Below are 16,126 nucleotides of genomic sequence, written 5' to 3' on the forward strand. Positions count from 1 at the left end.
AGCCAAGACAATTCCAGCCCATTTCTTCGTCTTTAAAATTTTTTGCCAAAACCATCATTTTGTTGGCTACATAATTCTGATTTATATTCAATAAGAGTAGTAAAAAGCTTTTATAGAGGAGATGGCCAGAGTGACATTTGCCTATAAATCACAGTGACCTTTACTGCCACAAGATTCTGGTGCTCGGCTTCAAATTCTACTGTGTTGTAAACTGTGTGGACTCAGCTGCATTCTTTGTGAATGAGAAAGATGTTTCCTTTTTCACAATGAGCCACTCCACATTCCAATCAGTCTAAAACAGATAATAATATCCAAAGAAAAGGAGAAGTTTTCCAAGCTGATACAGCAGCCATGGGAAAACAGGTTCAGTGTGGGTGTCACTCTGTACCACATAATATTTTGTATAAATATACAGTATTCAGGCATGGTGGATGCTGGACAGGAACCTCACCCTCTGCTGTTTCCTATAAGATTGCAGTTAGTGGTATGGATTCCCCTTTGGCAACAGATAGAACGAATAGCTCGAAAATGGGGTGCATCACAACAGAATTATAATCAGGACAACATTATTATTTGAGGCAATTTCATTCAGCTATTATGCTGGAATCCAGAACCATAAAGTATGGCTAAGCCTTCCAGTACTTTCATCTGTTATTGAGACTTGGGAAATACTTGTATTCGCCTCACGGCACTCACGAAAAATGGAAAAAACACTGAGGAGTGTTGAAATTAAAATCCTAACCTGTTTTGGGGCTAACAAATTACAAAATATTAGGCATTTATTTCCTAACTAGGACTGACATTTCTGTTTTCTACTCCCTTCGCTCTTCTGGGTTGAGAACTGTCATCACTAAGCTCAGGGCTGGTCTACACTAGGGGAGGGGATTGATCTAAGATACGCAACTTCAGCTACGTAAATAACGTAGCTGAAGTCGAAGTATCTTAGATAGAGTTACCTATTGTTCTCACGGTGCGGGATCGATGTCCCCGGCTCCCCCTGTCGAGTCCGCTACCACCGTTCGCGTTGGTGGAGTTCCAGAGTCGACAGAAGTGTGTTCATGGATCGATATATCACGTCCAGATGAGACGCAATATATCGATCCCCAAGAAATCTATTGGTACCCTCCAATACGGCCAGTAGTGAAGACATGCCCTATGATGTGTTGTGGATAGAAGAGGATCAATATGCAGATCTGGATCTAGATTAGGTTAAGGTGAAGTCCCAGCCACAAGGCCAAATCATAGCTCAGGATCTGGTTCAGCAATGCCAAAAATCTCACAAACTGGTATCTTGCAGTTGCAGCCACATCTGAAGCAGACCTAGAAAGCAACCTTGTTAAAGTACCAACTGGAGTCAGTAGATTCAGATCGCTGTCATTTGACCTTTCTTTCTTGGTGATGTACATGTGAGCTGACTCCTGGTTACAAAGGTTAATGCCCTTGGGGCCACAAAATAATATCAATCTCCAGCCAACTCATGAAAGTCATCACTAGTCTTGCGATACTTGTTTTTCTTAAGGCCCCGGATTCTGGAGTCGTGATTACAAGAGAATCATAGCTTTCATTGTTTTAAAAAGTAACTTTCTAGCCCTCAGAGTTGCAGTGAAAGTCTTGAAAGCTTGAGCCCTAAGAAGTCATGCACCAAAGGGCAAATAAAAATAAATCAGAATGTGTTGTTTTTTAAAATGTCATGATATGGGGAGGAGGGGCTTGAGTCATGACTTTTGAATACCAGTGGATGGCCATACTGAGTCTCCTCTCAGGACTCCTGTATGTTACATCTCTGTTACAAAAGAAAACTTCCTATAAAACTGCCTATAAAATATCAGTGGAGGACAGTCATTCTCTGCAGCATGACTACGCGAAAAAGCACAGTACACTTGCCTCCATCACTTCAATGCTACACCTGCAGTGAACTATGTGTGCAGTAACCAAATTGCAAAGCTGCATAAATAACACTCCATCATTCAGCTTCAACTGCCAGCCTCAAACAGAAAAAAATCCACATTTTATTAACAATAAGGGAACCTCAGAATGTTCAGAGTTCAGTCTGGATAAACATCCAAAAGTTTAGAGATCTCTGACCTGTCCAAACCTATGGAATCATTCTATTTCCACACACTACTGTCCTCTTCCCTAATGGTTGAAATTCGATGGCCTGTGCCATGCAGGAGGCCGGACCATATGATCATGATGTTGTGCAAAATTATAACAAGAAACCAAGAAGGATGTAGATGTTGTGCTTCATAGAATGCTTGAGTAGCAAACTTTAATTTGTGTGATGATTTCAAAATTTGAGTTAAATCTAATAAAATGGTCATGAAACAGTTTTCAGTTTTTACTATGGTGCCATACAGCCCACCTTCACCCTCACAATCTCACCCATCATTGGCCCTGACCCCCCATAAATTCGAACACTCCCCCATTTCAATTCCTGGGGAAAACACTTTTGGGGCACAAGATGGGGGGACAGTCGCAGCAGCACCTCCATCTCCACTCCACTGACCATTTGGTGAATGGTCTAATGATACATGTCAAAAATAGCTTCAGAGTAACTGACACTGCATTTTTAACAAATGAACTATTTGTCTAAACAATTTTTTTCCAATTTTAATTGTTAGTTATTTTCATGGCTTTCTATTCTTCCATCCTAATAGTTCTGATGAAAAATTTCCTGCTCAAGCCAATTTTCTTTGTTTTCTCTCCTTCTGTAAATTTAGTGCTAGTGAAAGATATCACATTGGACCAGCCTTGCACATTGAATTCTGATTTTTATCTGCAAAATGAGTAGGCTTGGCAGAATTTGGTTTTTATTTCAATAGATAATATCAGTGTTTATTTTTATTTTAATGAATTTAAAATTCTGCAGCTATGCAAAATTATGGGGAGTCAGATAATTATTTAATGACAATAGACACTGAGAATCAAAAATTAAAGCTTTGTACCCTTAAAAAACAAATTGTCAACATCATATATCAAAATATGCAATATGTATATATCCTCAAATCAAACTCTAAGAAGTCCTTATGCAGCAGTTTTCTTACTTTGCCTATCTGTAAATTTTGATGATTATTGACGGAAATATTCTTCTGGCGGTTTGTGTACATGTGAGATTGACATTTATCAATATTTTCAGAAAAAAATCTAACTTTCCAAGCCTAAGAATAAGTCCTCTTGTTTTCCCTCTCAAAGTAAGCTTCCCCTCCCTGCCCAGCCAATCAAGCTTTGTTAATGCTCCATTTACTTTTTCTAATGTTAGCCTTTCCAGAGCAGAAGGTTGGAGGCTGAAGATAGGTTCGATCCTGACAAAGTGGCTGTGGTTTTCATTAAAGTTCATGAGGAACAGGGTACTGTTCAAGATGGATTATGGACCAACTGGGAACCAAAAGAGGTCATAGAAAGACAAGAAAGGATGCCTTCTACAGTCAGACAAAGCAAGCTGTAAGGAGTTTGAACACAGAATATAGAGAGCCATCTGTTCCTGTCAGGTTGGTGTGCTCAGTGAAATACGTAGGCAAAGATCTGGCAGGCAAAGACTGTTTTTCTGCCAGGTTCTTTTCAGTGGTTTTTTTGGGGGGAGTTATTCTAGGCACATCATCAAGTCAAATAAATTTGGGCAAGACTATGGGCATTGTGGAATGTCCGAGTTTTTACTTTCAAAGGGAGTGTGCCAACCGAGTGCCCAGATACCATGGTGATGGTTGCTTTAGACATTTATGTGGCGATAACAATGAAGTAATAAAGTAATTATAAAAGAACATAAGCGTCTGAGTGTGTTTTCACAGAATTTCCCCCCATACATGGGTAATGACTCTCATTCCTTAATATCTCTGCTAGGCATCCTAAGGTAACTGCGCTATACCTGAACTAAGGGTCTGGGGTCAGACAAAAACTCATATTGGCCAACAGTTTGGCTGAATGAATGGAGAACCAGGTGTGGCAGTTTGTGGTACCATTACAGAAAGGCATCCACATGGCTTTAAGTTACCCTGTAGCTGTGAAAAATTTCCAGTCAGAATTATCCAGTCTGGTTATCTAATTGGGGATGAGAGGTAAAAGGACATCATCAGCATAGACCAAGAATTCATAACTGTTCAAGGCAACTTTACTATCCTCTGTACCCATCTGGAGTCTGATATGCACCATGGGAGGCTCAACAGAAGCAATGGGAAAGAAACTTGTCTGATGCCAGGATCGGACTGCAACTCATAGACTAAGCCTATTACTTAGGTATTGAAATATATTGTCAGTATCCATTTATCACCTTTTCCCCTGAAATAGAAACTTAAAAGAGTAGATAAATAGTTATAGACTTGACCCTTTAAAAACCTAGCCCTAGGGATAAAGTCCATTCTTTATGTCCAGTTGATTCCTTGTCCCTGCTGTTGAAACTGTCAATAAGTGTGCCATTTATTACTGTGATTTTTGTAATGGACAAGAGTACGAGAACTGGACAACCACCTTTCTATGTCATTAGTGTGAACAGTTGTTACACATAATCATTTCAGAGTCAGAACCATGGTCATGACTGGCCTGGGATGGATTTAAACTTGTAACTGAGAAGCAATGAGTTTACCATTCTCCATTGAGCGATTCAGTCTCCACATCCAATGACAATTTTACATGCACAGTATTCAGCATTCCTCACTTTGTCAGAAAGCACATGAAAGAAATTCCTTAGCTAATTTTAAAAAGATGAATGCACAAAGTTCTGATTACCAAATGGGACAGCCTGATGCCAAAAAATGCACCCAAAGTATTACGCTCCTCTGAATCAGATTTTCTCACAATTCAGTCCTCTGTTTCCATGTTACTGAAACAGCAAAAAGAGAAATATTTGCAAGCTGTTTTGATTTTCTTGAACAAGCCATTAAGCAACAATAAAAAGAGGCTGTTATAGTTGATGTGCCATAATGGAATGAGTTTGTCTTTCTAAACTAGCAGAGGTATTCTGCAAGTCAGAATCTTGAGAAAAAATGTTATATCCAGAGCCAGAAAAAAAGTCTTGCAGAAATGTATAAATAATCTTTTTGTTTCACGTTAGCTCAAGATTTATTCTTTTGGGGTTTTTTTCAATCCTTTAATCAATCTTTGAAATAGTAACAGGGGGCCGAAACTTAAACTAACATAGATTAATCACACACCTAGCAAAATGTGTTGCATTTACTTTTTGTTTAGGTCTTGCACAGACTGTCAAAAAAAACTGTAAGGAAAAAATGTAACTTGCCTTTAAGCATATGATGAGCATGATTCTGCAAAGTGCTGAGCACTCCCACATCCCTTTGAACTTCAGTGAGAGCTGAGGACCTTCGGCACATTGGACGAGATGCCCAGTGTGACATTATGCTGTACGCCTTGTTCTCCACCGATTTGTGAATTATGAATTACTGCATTTCTAGAGGCTATATATTCAAAAACTGTTTTACAAATACACAAAGCAGGGATCAATTGTGCAAACGTCTGATGCAAACCTGTTAAACATTGACTTTCCCTTTTATTTACTATAGTTTCACTAAACAATAGATTAGAATGAATTAAATGTATGCCTAGGTCAAATTTCTGGCCTCTGTTAAACACCAGTGCAAGGTGTGTATGGATATAACTCTGTGCAGAAGCTTTAATCATATGTAACCTGTCCTCACTGCAGCTGCTATGCTGATCTTGGGGTTCTATAATCAATGTGGCAAAAAATTGTTTTTTGGGTAGCCAGCTTTGCAACCTTTAACAGGATGCCTCTCCAAACAACACAGTTTCAAAAAATATTTCTCAGGAAAAAATATCTCCTGCCCACACTAGTCAGGGAAATCTGCTAGAGTCGTATTCACAATGGCCATGCTTTAAAGCATACTTGTTGCAAGGACAGTGTCAACTGGGCAAGGCCATAGAATTATCTTGTTTCTAAATCAGAAAACAAAACCATATCAGTCTTTAGGCCTTCAAATAAAGCTAGACAGCAAATTCCAGCTGAGAAATCAAGCTTAGGATGCCGAGGCAACATTTGTTTAAACAAACAATATTATTAGTTAGTTAATTAGTGGAGGGGGGGAGAAGAAGTGCTATAGTATGCTCAGAGCTGGAGAAATATAGAAGTGCAGAATCCTGCACTTAGGATGGAAGAATCACATGCACCGCTACAGGCTGGTGGCATTTCTGGAGAAAAGGACCTGGGGGTTACAGTGGATGAGAAGCTGGATATGAGTCAGCAGTGTGCCCTTGTTGCCAAGAAGGCTAATGGCATATTGGGCTCCATTAGTAGGAGCATTGCCAGCAGATTGAGGGAAGTGATCACTCCCCTCTTTTTGGCACTGGTGATGCCACATCTGGAATATTGCATCCAGTTTTGGGGGACCCACTACAGAAAGGATGGGGACAAATTGGAAAGAATTCAGCAGAGGGCAACAAAAATGATTAGGGGGCTGGGGCACATGGCTTATGAGGAGAGGCTGAGGGAACTGGGCTTGTTTTGTCTGCAGAAGAGAAGAGTAATGGGGGATTTGATAGCAGCCTTCAACTACCTGAAGGAGGGTTCCAAAGAGGATGGAGCTAGGCCGTTCTCAGAGGTGGCAGTGACAGAACAAGGAGCAATGGTCTCAAATTGCAGTGGGGGAGGTCTAGGTTGGATATCAGGAAAAACTATTTCACTAGGAGGGTGGTGAAGCACTGGAATGGGTTACCTAGGGAAGTGATGGAATCTCCATCCTTAGAGGTTTTAAAGGCCTGGCTTGACAAAGCTCTGGCTGGGATGATTTAGTTGGGGTTGGTCCTGTTTTGAGCAGTGGGTTGGACTAGATGACCTCCTGAGGTCTCTTCCAACCCTAATCTTCTATGATTCTAAGATGATCCCTCTCCAGCAATTAGGGACCTAAGAAACTGATCCTGAGAGGTGGCGGCCAAAAAGTCACATTGAGTTTAGGGTACTCAGAACCTTTCAGCTTCTTGGTCTATAGTTTGGTGATATTTTTCAGTGAAAAGACTTGCCTTGAGTTCAGCCAACATTGGATCTGGCCCATCCGATGCAGGATTAAGTTGTGTGATGGCCACAATCTTAGCTGGCACTAGATATTGAACTGGGAACTGCAAAAGCTAAAATGCATATGTCACGCTAGCTTGAGCTAGTGCAGCAGTTCTCAAACTTCATTGCACCATGATCCCCTTCTGACAACAAAAATTAGTAAACCATCCCAGGAGTCAGACAGTCAGGCTTTCTAGCTAACTGCTGTAACAAACTCATATCCTTTGTGGATCAAGCACAGACAGGGACAAAACACATGCCGAAACAATGCAGATATCTGTGGGCTCTCAGCAGTGAAGGGCTTCTAAAATAAATAAATAAATGACATAAATCGAGAATGATAAGCACATTCTTTAGCTCTTTTCTTTTCTGCACTCCTCAGTGTGGTGATGTTACATAATATCCTTCATTTGTAAGCTACCTTGTGATTTAAGGTGCTAGATAAATAATAATCTAGTCTTTATTTTTATTAATCCCCCATTTTATATTTTCATAGCCCTGCATCATTTTATTTATATGAGTCATTTAAAGCTTCATTGTAATGAGGGGGACATCCTCTCAAAGTATGCATCTTCTGCTGACAGGCATTTGACCTGGAAGTTGAGACAGGACAAATTCTGGCTGAAAATAAGGGGCTAATTTTTAAAAGTGAGGGCATAGTAACCACTGGAACAGTTTGCTGCTGGAGCTTTACTACACTATTTACACTTGCGGTTTGCATGAGTGCAACTACACTGGTTGCTGGTCACCGATGAGTTAATCCCAAATGTAGTCAATGAGGTGGCCAATCACAATGGTCACGACAACAGAGATCTGTACCCAGACACAATGACTACAGCTAGAGTAGGTGGCAGCCAGTTCCAGTGCTCAAACGTTGTGCTATCTCAGAGGAAAACTTGTATTGTTATAATCATATGCAAAGTTAGTGTTCATTTCATCCAAGAAAGTTCTGCTTCATTATCACACTCTCATAAACTGGCAGTCAGATCCTTTGGATTCTTTTAAAACAACTGTGAGCTTTTCATTTAGAAATGCTAACATTTTACTTTCCTATGTATCTCTGTCAAAGTTAAATGTGAACAAGAAACAAAATTCTAAGAAAATGGCACTTCTCTAGTCAACTATCTTTTCCATGTATATTGTGTATATAAAAATGTTAGACAAAATGGATAATGATAAATGGTGATATTTTGATTTAGCTGTAATATTTACACAGACATATATTTTCAAGCGTGTTTTTTTTTAAGAAAAAGGGGCCAGTATTTTTATAAGACCTGATTTATAAGGCCTTTATCTAATTATAGAGCTTTGAGATTATATATCTATATCTATATCTAGATATAGATATATAGATATATAGATATATATAGATATAAAATTAGATAAAGGTCTTATAAATCAGGATAAGGATTGGATAAGGTTGGAGACGAACCGGACCTCAGCAGAGTATGTGTTCCTCTCCAACCTTATCCAGTTATAGTCACCCTCATCTTCAGTGGCTTCTTGCATCTTACTTCATTAAATTCAATCTCCTTCTCTTCCCCTTCATTACTATTAATTTGTATTGTGGTAGCACCCAATGGCTGCAATCAGGACATGGCCTCAGTCTGCTAGGCAGCCTCAAAGAGCTTAGACAATCTAAAGAAAACAAAAACTGAATGAATGGGGTGGGAGAGATATACAGTTTACAAACAACATGATTAGGATACACCTGGGGCAAGCCATGCTAGTCACATGGCCTTTTTATTGCTTTCTATCCTTGTTTTATTTGTATTACAAATATGTAGTTTTAGGAAGAGATCTTGGAAAGGGGGCTCAAAGTGGAAGTTGGGGGAAAGAAGGAATTAATGCAGTAAGCAGGGAATAGGATGAGGAAGACAGGAATTGTAAAGGTTGAAAGGGGAAGGGAAGCAGCACCGTAAGTAGGGAGAGTGCAGTGAAGTGGCTAACAGGTTACAGAGGTGAGGGGTCAGCTGAATGAAGAGGACCAATAATTCTTTCCCTCCTTACATCTCTGCTCTTTAGAGTTTGGTGTGAGATCCTCGGCCCTGATTCCACACAAAGATCCACCAAAAAGTCAAGTGAATGATGCAGATCTTCACTGGGGCAGGATTTGCCACTAATGGTGGAATTTCATGCAATTCATGCAGTTTTAACCATCAGAAAACCCCTTTTCTTCAGTTGCTTATGTCAATGTGGCAACTAGGTATAAACTTTCACCGTCAGCTGTCTACTGTAAGGTGCCAAAACAGTTTTAAACACAGCTTGGCATGGGCACTCTTCCAGGGGTTACACAGCAAAGAGAAAGAGGGAAGATTTCATCCTCCACCCCCTCTTTGTATAATCCTATTTTAAAAGGCTCCATAGAAAGATTATAATCTAATGCTCCAGCCCCAAGAAAGGGTTTAATATCTGAAATGTTTGACATGTGGAGGTCTTTTAAATCCTTTTTGGCAATCTGGGCCATCAAATTACAGATTGAAAATCTGTTGAAAAGATACTTTGGAGACTTGGCATCATTGCGCATTTTTACAGAAAGCAACTATCCTGAAAAAAGGCCCAAAATAACTTCAATGTCTTGCTGAGAGTCACTTTACCTTTTCCTTTTTCCCTGCCACAGACAGTACTGCAAAAGTCTCATAATGGCTGCCTGGCTCTGATGACACCCTTTGAGCAGTAATTGAATTTTTGGTATATGCATCTCAAAGTCCTACTGGCTTTTCCTCTGCCACTTTCTGACAATATCATTATAAGAATAACAAGTAGAGACACTGTCATGGTATAGTTTCCCACTCTGAACCTTAGCGTCCAAAAGATGGGGTACCAGCATGAATTTCTCTAAGCTCAATTACCAGCTTAGAACCTGTAGCGCTGCCACCAATCAGGAATTCCAGTGCCTGGTACACTTTGGTTCCCCTAAAACCTTGCCCGGGGAACCCCAAGACCCAGACCTTCTGGATCTTAACACAAGGAAAGTAAACCCTTTCCCCCACCATTGCCTCTCCCAGGCTTCCCCTCCCTGGGTTACCCTGGAAGATCACTGTGATTCAAACTCCTTGAATCTGAAAACAGAGAGGAAAATGCACCTTCCCCCCTCCTTCTCTCTTCCCCCTCCCAGACTCTCCCTGAGAGAGACAGTAATCCTAACACAGAGAGAAATCAGCCTCTCTCTCCCCCTTCCCTCCTCTCTCCCCACCAATTCCCTGGTGGATCCAGACCTAGTCCTCACCAGAATAAAAAAACAATCAGATTCTTAAACAAGAAACGTTTTTAATTAAAGAAAGAAAAACAGTAAAAAATTATCTTTGTAAATTTAAAATGGAATAGGTACAGGGTCTTTCAGCTATAGACACTGGGAATACCCTCCCAGCCTAAGTATTCAAGTACAAATTAAAATCCTTTCAGCCAAATACACATTTGAACTCCTTCCAACCAAATACACATTTGCAAATAAAGAAAACAACCATAAGCCTAACTCGCTTTATCTACCTAGTACTCACTATTCTGAACTTATAAGAGCCTGTATCGGAGAGATTGGAGAGAAACCTGGTTGCACGTCTGATCCCTCTGAGCCCCTAGAGTGAACAACAACCAAAATCTAACAGCACATACACAAACTTCCCTCCCTCAAGATTTGAAAGTATCCTGTCCTCTGATTGGTCCTCTGGTCAGCTGACAGCCAGGCTCACTGTTCTTGTTAACCCTTTCCAGGCAAAAGAGATATGAAGCACTTTTGTTCTATTAACTCTTACTTATCTGTTTATGACATGCCCTCCAAATCGCTGACAGTGTGGAATCACACTGGCAGTGATTTCTCCCTAGAACTCTAGAATAAACAGATCAATAAACACATTCACCCTTACATATGCTACTAATTATGTGCAACTACAAGATTCTTCACATTGCAAGGACAATTTTTAACCAGTTGATTCTGTGAAACTTTCACTGGAGAGTGCATCAACTCCTTGATCTATCACCGCTGCAGACGCTCCCGGGTTGTAGAGAGGTTCACCCCTTCCACGTCACCATCACTTTTCCCTTCATTGTAGACACCATCAGGCCACTCAGCGTCATCTCCTCCCTGGGCTGTAAACTGACAAACCTGTAAATCTCTGGAATAAAAGGGCTTGAGAGAATTAACGTGGTACACTCTGGGCTTTAGGGAGGAATTGGGAAATGCTATGAGGTAGTTAACAGCTTCCAGGCATTCTTGGACCATAAATGGTCCTTCCCATGATGCTTCCATTTTATGGGCCTGTTGCACCTTCAAGACCATAACCTGGTCTCCTACCTTGAAGGAACGCTCTCTGGTATGTCTATCATACCAGGCCTTTTGCTCTTTTTGAGCATCCTTTAGGTTTTCTTTAGCAAGGGCTAAAAAGTGTCGGAGGGTGTTTTGTAGGTTGCTTACAAAGTCCAGAATGTTAGTTCCTGGAGAAGGTGTAAACCCCTCCCATTGCTCCTTCACCAACTGTAATGGCTCTTTAACCTCGTGGCCATACACAAGCTCAAACGGTGAGAACCCTAAACTGGGATGTGGTACAGCCCTGTAAGCAAAGAGCAACTGCTGCAACACTAGGTCCCAGTCATTGGAGTGTTCATTCACGAATTTATGGATCATGGCCCCCAAAGTTCCATTAAACCTTTCTACCAGGCCATTGGTTTGATGGTGGTATGAGGTGGCAACCAAGTGATTCACTCCATGAGTTTCCCACAGTTCTTTCATGGTCCCTGCCAGGAAATATGTCCCTGAATCTGTAAGGATATCGGAGGGCAAACCTACCCTGGCAAAAATGTCTGTTAGGGCCTGGCACACAGTTTTAGCCCTGGTGTTGCCTAGAGCTACTGCTTCCGGCCATCAGGTAGCAAAGTCCACGAAAGTCAGTATGTACTGCTTTCCTCTGGGGGTCTTTTTTGGGAAAGGACCCAGAATATCCACAGCCACTCCCTGAAATGGGACCTCAATTATGGGGAGTGGTTGGAGAGGGGCCTTGACCTGGTCTTGGGGCTTTCCCACTCTTTGGCACACCTCACAAGACCGGACATACTTGGCAACATCCTTGCCCATCCCCTCCCAGTGGAAGGACTTCCCCAACCTGTCTTTGGTTCTGTTCATCCCAGCATAGCAACTGGGATGATCATGGGCTAAGCTTAAGAGCTTCCCCCGGTACTTAGTTGGAACCACCAACTGTTTTTGTGGATGCCAGTCTTCCTGGTGTCCACCAGAAAGAGTCTCCTTATTTAAAAGCCCTTGTTGTATAACAAACCGGGATCGGTTAGAAGAGCTGAGAGGCGGTGGGGTGCTCCGTGCCACCGCCCAAGCTTTCTGAAGGCTGTCATCTGCTTCCTGCTCAGTCTGGAACTGTTTCCTGGAGGCTGTAGACACCAGTTCTTCCTCAGACTGTGGACTTGGGCTTGGTCCTTTGGGAAGTGATGTAGGTGATGGGGTTGTTTTTGTGGCTGGTGAACCGCTCTCTGCTGGTGCACCAGATGGTATTTCAGGCTCTGGCTGAGCCTCTTGGGTAGGGTTGTCTGTTGCTTCTGCCAGTTCAGGCTCGCTGGCACCCTCTGGCGTTGGGGTTGAAGGTGCGTTTGCAAGTGCTGGCATCAGTGCTGGCAATGGTTCTGGTGCTGGTTGCGTTTCCAGGTCCGGGTCTGGGGCTGGAAGTACTGTGGCTGTTGCAGTCGTTGGCAGTGGATCCGGGTCCACTACCTCTGTCTGGGTCTCTGCTAACACAGACGGGGCCCCTGTGGACGGCTCAGGAACAGGGATGGGTCTGGAAGCTTGCCTGGCTTGGCTACGTGTAACCATTCCCACTCTCTTGGCCCACTTTACCTGGTTGGCCAAGTCTTCCCCCAGTAGCATGGGGATGTGATAATTGTCATAGGCTTCAAAAGTCCACATTCCTGACCAGCCTTTGTATTGGACAGGCAGTTTAGCTGTAGGCAAGTCTACAGCTTGTGACATGAAGGGGTAAATTGTCACTTGGGCCTTTGGGTTGATGAATTTGGGGTCCACTAAGGATTGGTGGATAGCTGACACTTGTGCCCCCGTGTCTCTCCACGCGATAATCTTCTTTCCGCCCACTCTCAAAATTTCCCTTCACTCTGAGGGTATTTGAGAGGCATCTGGGCCTAGGGATCTTTAGAGTGATGGAGATATAATGAACTGCACTCGGTTGGGGTTCTTGGGGCAGTTGGCCTTTATATGTCCCAGTTCATTACACTTAAAGCATCACTCAGCTGACTGGTCACTGGGCCGAGGTGGTTTACTGGAGATTGGTGAGGTGAGAGAATAGGGAGTCGGCGGCTTTCCTTGGGTTGTAGGTGGGATCTTGGGTTGCCCTCGGTGATAGGGTTTATTGTCGGTGTGACCCCTGTGATATTCGCTCCCCTTGATAGTAGCTCTTTTCTTTTCTGCCACTTCCACCCATCTGGCTCCAATCTCCCCCGCCTCAGTTACAGTTTTGGGCTTCCCATCTAGGATGTACCTTTTTATTTCCTCAGGAACACCCTCTAAGAACTGCTCCAATTGTATTAGGAGGTGCATATCGTCCAGAGATTTAACATTGGCTCCTGATATCCAGGCATTATAATTCTTTCCAATGTGGTAGGCGTGTCAGGTGAATGACACATCTGGTTTCCACCTTAGGGCTCTGAACCTCCAACGGGCATGCTCAGGTGTTAGCCCCATTCTGATTCTGGCCTTGGTTTGAAAAAGTTTATAATCATTCATGTTCTCCCTAGGCATTTCAGCCGCCACCTCTGCTAAGGGTACACTGAGCAGTGGCCTCAGCTCTATCATGTACTGGTCTTCAGAGATGCTGTACCCATGGCAGATCCTTTCAAAATTTTCTAGGAAGGCCTCAGTGTCATCACCTGCCTTGTAGGTGGGAAATTTCTTGGGATGTGGAACAATAACTGGAGAAGGGTTGTTAGGGTTGGCTGGAGCATGCTGCCTAGCCTGCGCCAATTCCAGTTCATGCTTTCTCTCTCTTTCTTTTATCTCCAGCTCTCTCCTGTGGGCAGCCTCTTTTTCTCTTTCTCTCAGCCCCATCTCTTTTTCTCTCAGCTCCATCTTTCTTTCCCTCTCTTCCCTTTCTCTTTCTTTTATCTCCAGCTCTCTCCTGTGGGCAGCCTCTCTTTCTCTTTCTCTCAGCTCCATCTCTTTTTCTCTCAGTTCTATCTCTTTTTGTTTCAGTTATAGTTCTTTTTGTTTCTTTTCCATGTCTTGCCTGTGGTCTGCATCTTTGATTTGTCCCTCTGCCTCCAGTCTTGCTCGTTCCTGTTTCAGGGTGTCCTTGGTAGTCATGGTTTCTGCTTTCTTGTGTTGGGGTGCCCTCTGGTGTTTACTGCCTGAAATGCTGCTTCTCTGTTGCCTCCTTAGGGTTGCTTAGCAACAGAGTCTATTTTTTAACTCCTTCTACCTAGCTATTCCAGACAGAGTTAGAAAGAAAAATAAACATTCATTTGCAAATGTGTTTTGCTGGTGTATGGTGACTCACAACTGGAGTCCCTTTGTTTAACAAAGATCCTTGTTAAACCCTAATGCCTTTGCCTTCAGAGTACTCAGAAGGGAGAGACCAAAAAACACTTGCAGACCTTTGCTTTTAAAACAATCTCCTCTAGTCTGCTTTACACACAGCTAGCAGGGAAAGAGAAAGAAAAAATCCTACTGGCTTTTGCTCCTAAACCCAAACCTCTCAGTCCGCCTGCAGATAGCTATCAGGGAGAGAAATAAACACCTCACTTGCTTTTGGATTCTATCTTATCTATCTATCCCACACACTGCACACCATGTAATGGTATAATTCCCCACTCTGAACCTTAGCGTCCAAAAGATGGGGTGCCAGCATGAATTTCTCTAAGCTCAATTACCAGCTGCCACCAACCAGGAATTCCAGTGCCTGGTACACTTTGGTTCCCCTAAAACCTTGCCCGGGGAACCCCAAGACCCAGACCCTCTGGATCTTAACACAAGGAAAGTAAACCCTTTCCCCCACCATTGCCTCTCCCAGGCTTCCCCTCCCTGGGTTACCCTGGAAGATCACTGTGATTCAAACTCCTTGAATCTGAAAACAGAGAGGAAAATGCACCTTTCCCCCTCCTTCTCTCTTCCCCCTCCCAGACTCTCTCTGAGAGAGACAGTAATCCTAACACAGAGAGAAATCAGCCTCTCTCTCCCCCTTCCCTCCTCTCTCCCCACCAATTCCCTGGTGGATCCAGACCCAGTCCTCACCAGAATAAAAAAACAATCAGATTCTTATACAAGAAAAGTTTTTAATTAAAGAAAGAAAAACAGTAAAAAATTATCTTTGTAAATTTAAAATGGAATAGGTACAGGGTCTTTCAGCTATAGACACTGGGAATACCCTCCCAGCCTAAGTATTCAAGTACAAATTAAAATCCTTTCAGCCAAATACACATTTGAACTCCTTCCAACCAAATACACATTTGCAAATAAATAAAACAACCATAAGCCTAACTCGCTTTATCTACCTAGTACTCACTATTCTGAACTTATAAGAGCCTGTATCGGAGAGATTGGAGAGAAACCTGGTTGCACGTCTGATCCCTCTGAGCCCCCAGAGTGAACAACAACCAAAATCTAACAGCACATACACAAACTTCCCTCCCTCAAGATTTGAAAGTATCCTGTCCTCTGATTGGTCCTCTGGTCAGCTGACAGCCAGGCTCACTGTTCTTGTTAACCCTTTCCAGGCAAAAGAGATATGAAGCACTTTTGTTCTATTAACTCTTACTTGTCTGTTTATGACAGACACAAAAGCCCAGGAAGAGCTGTAGCAGTGGACGGATTTCATTAGCTGGTTCTGTAAAGTTTAGGATTTAACCTTGATTTGTAATCATACACATGAATGGTTTGTTTCAAGGTCACAATAATCATCACTATAATTGAGCATTCACAGTGAGCTCTGTTCATTACAAAACAGCGGACAAGATGATCCTACCACAATGATTTTCCATTAAAAATAGACAAACAACAAAAATACAAATTGCACCAGAATGGAAGAAAATGGATTTGTCTTAAAGTAAGATAGGATTAAACATATGACAGAGAGAGAGGAAAGAGTTTTGAAGTACATATCTTGGGAG

This window comes from Gopherus evgoodei, chromosome 2 (genome assembly GCF_007399415.2).
Source record: "Gopherus evgoodei ecotype Sinaloan lineage chromosome 2, rGopEvg1_v1.p, whole genome shotgun sequence".
Taxonomy (NCBI): domain Eukaryota; kingdom Metazoa; phylum Chordata; order Testudines; family Testudinidae; genus Gopherus; species Gopherus evgoodei.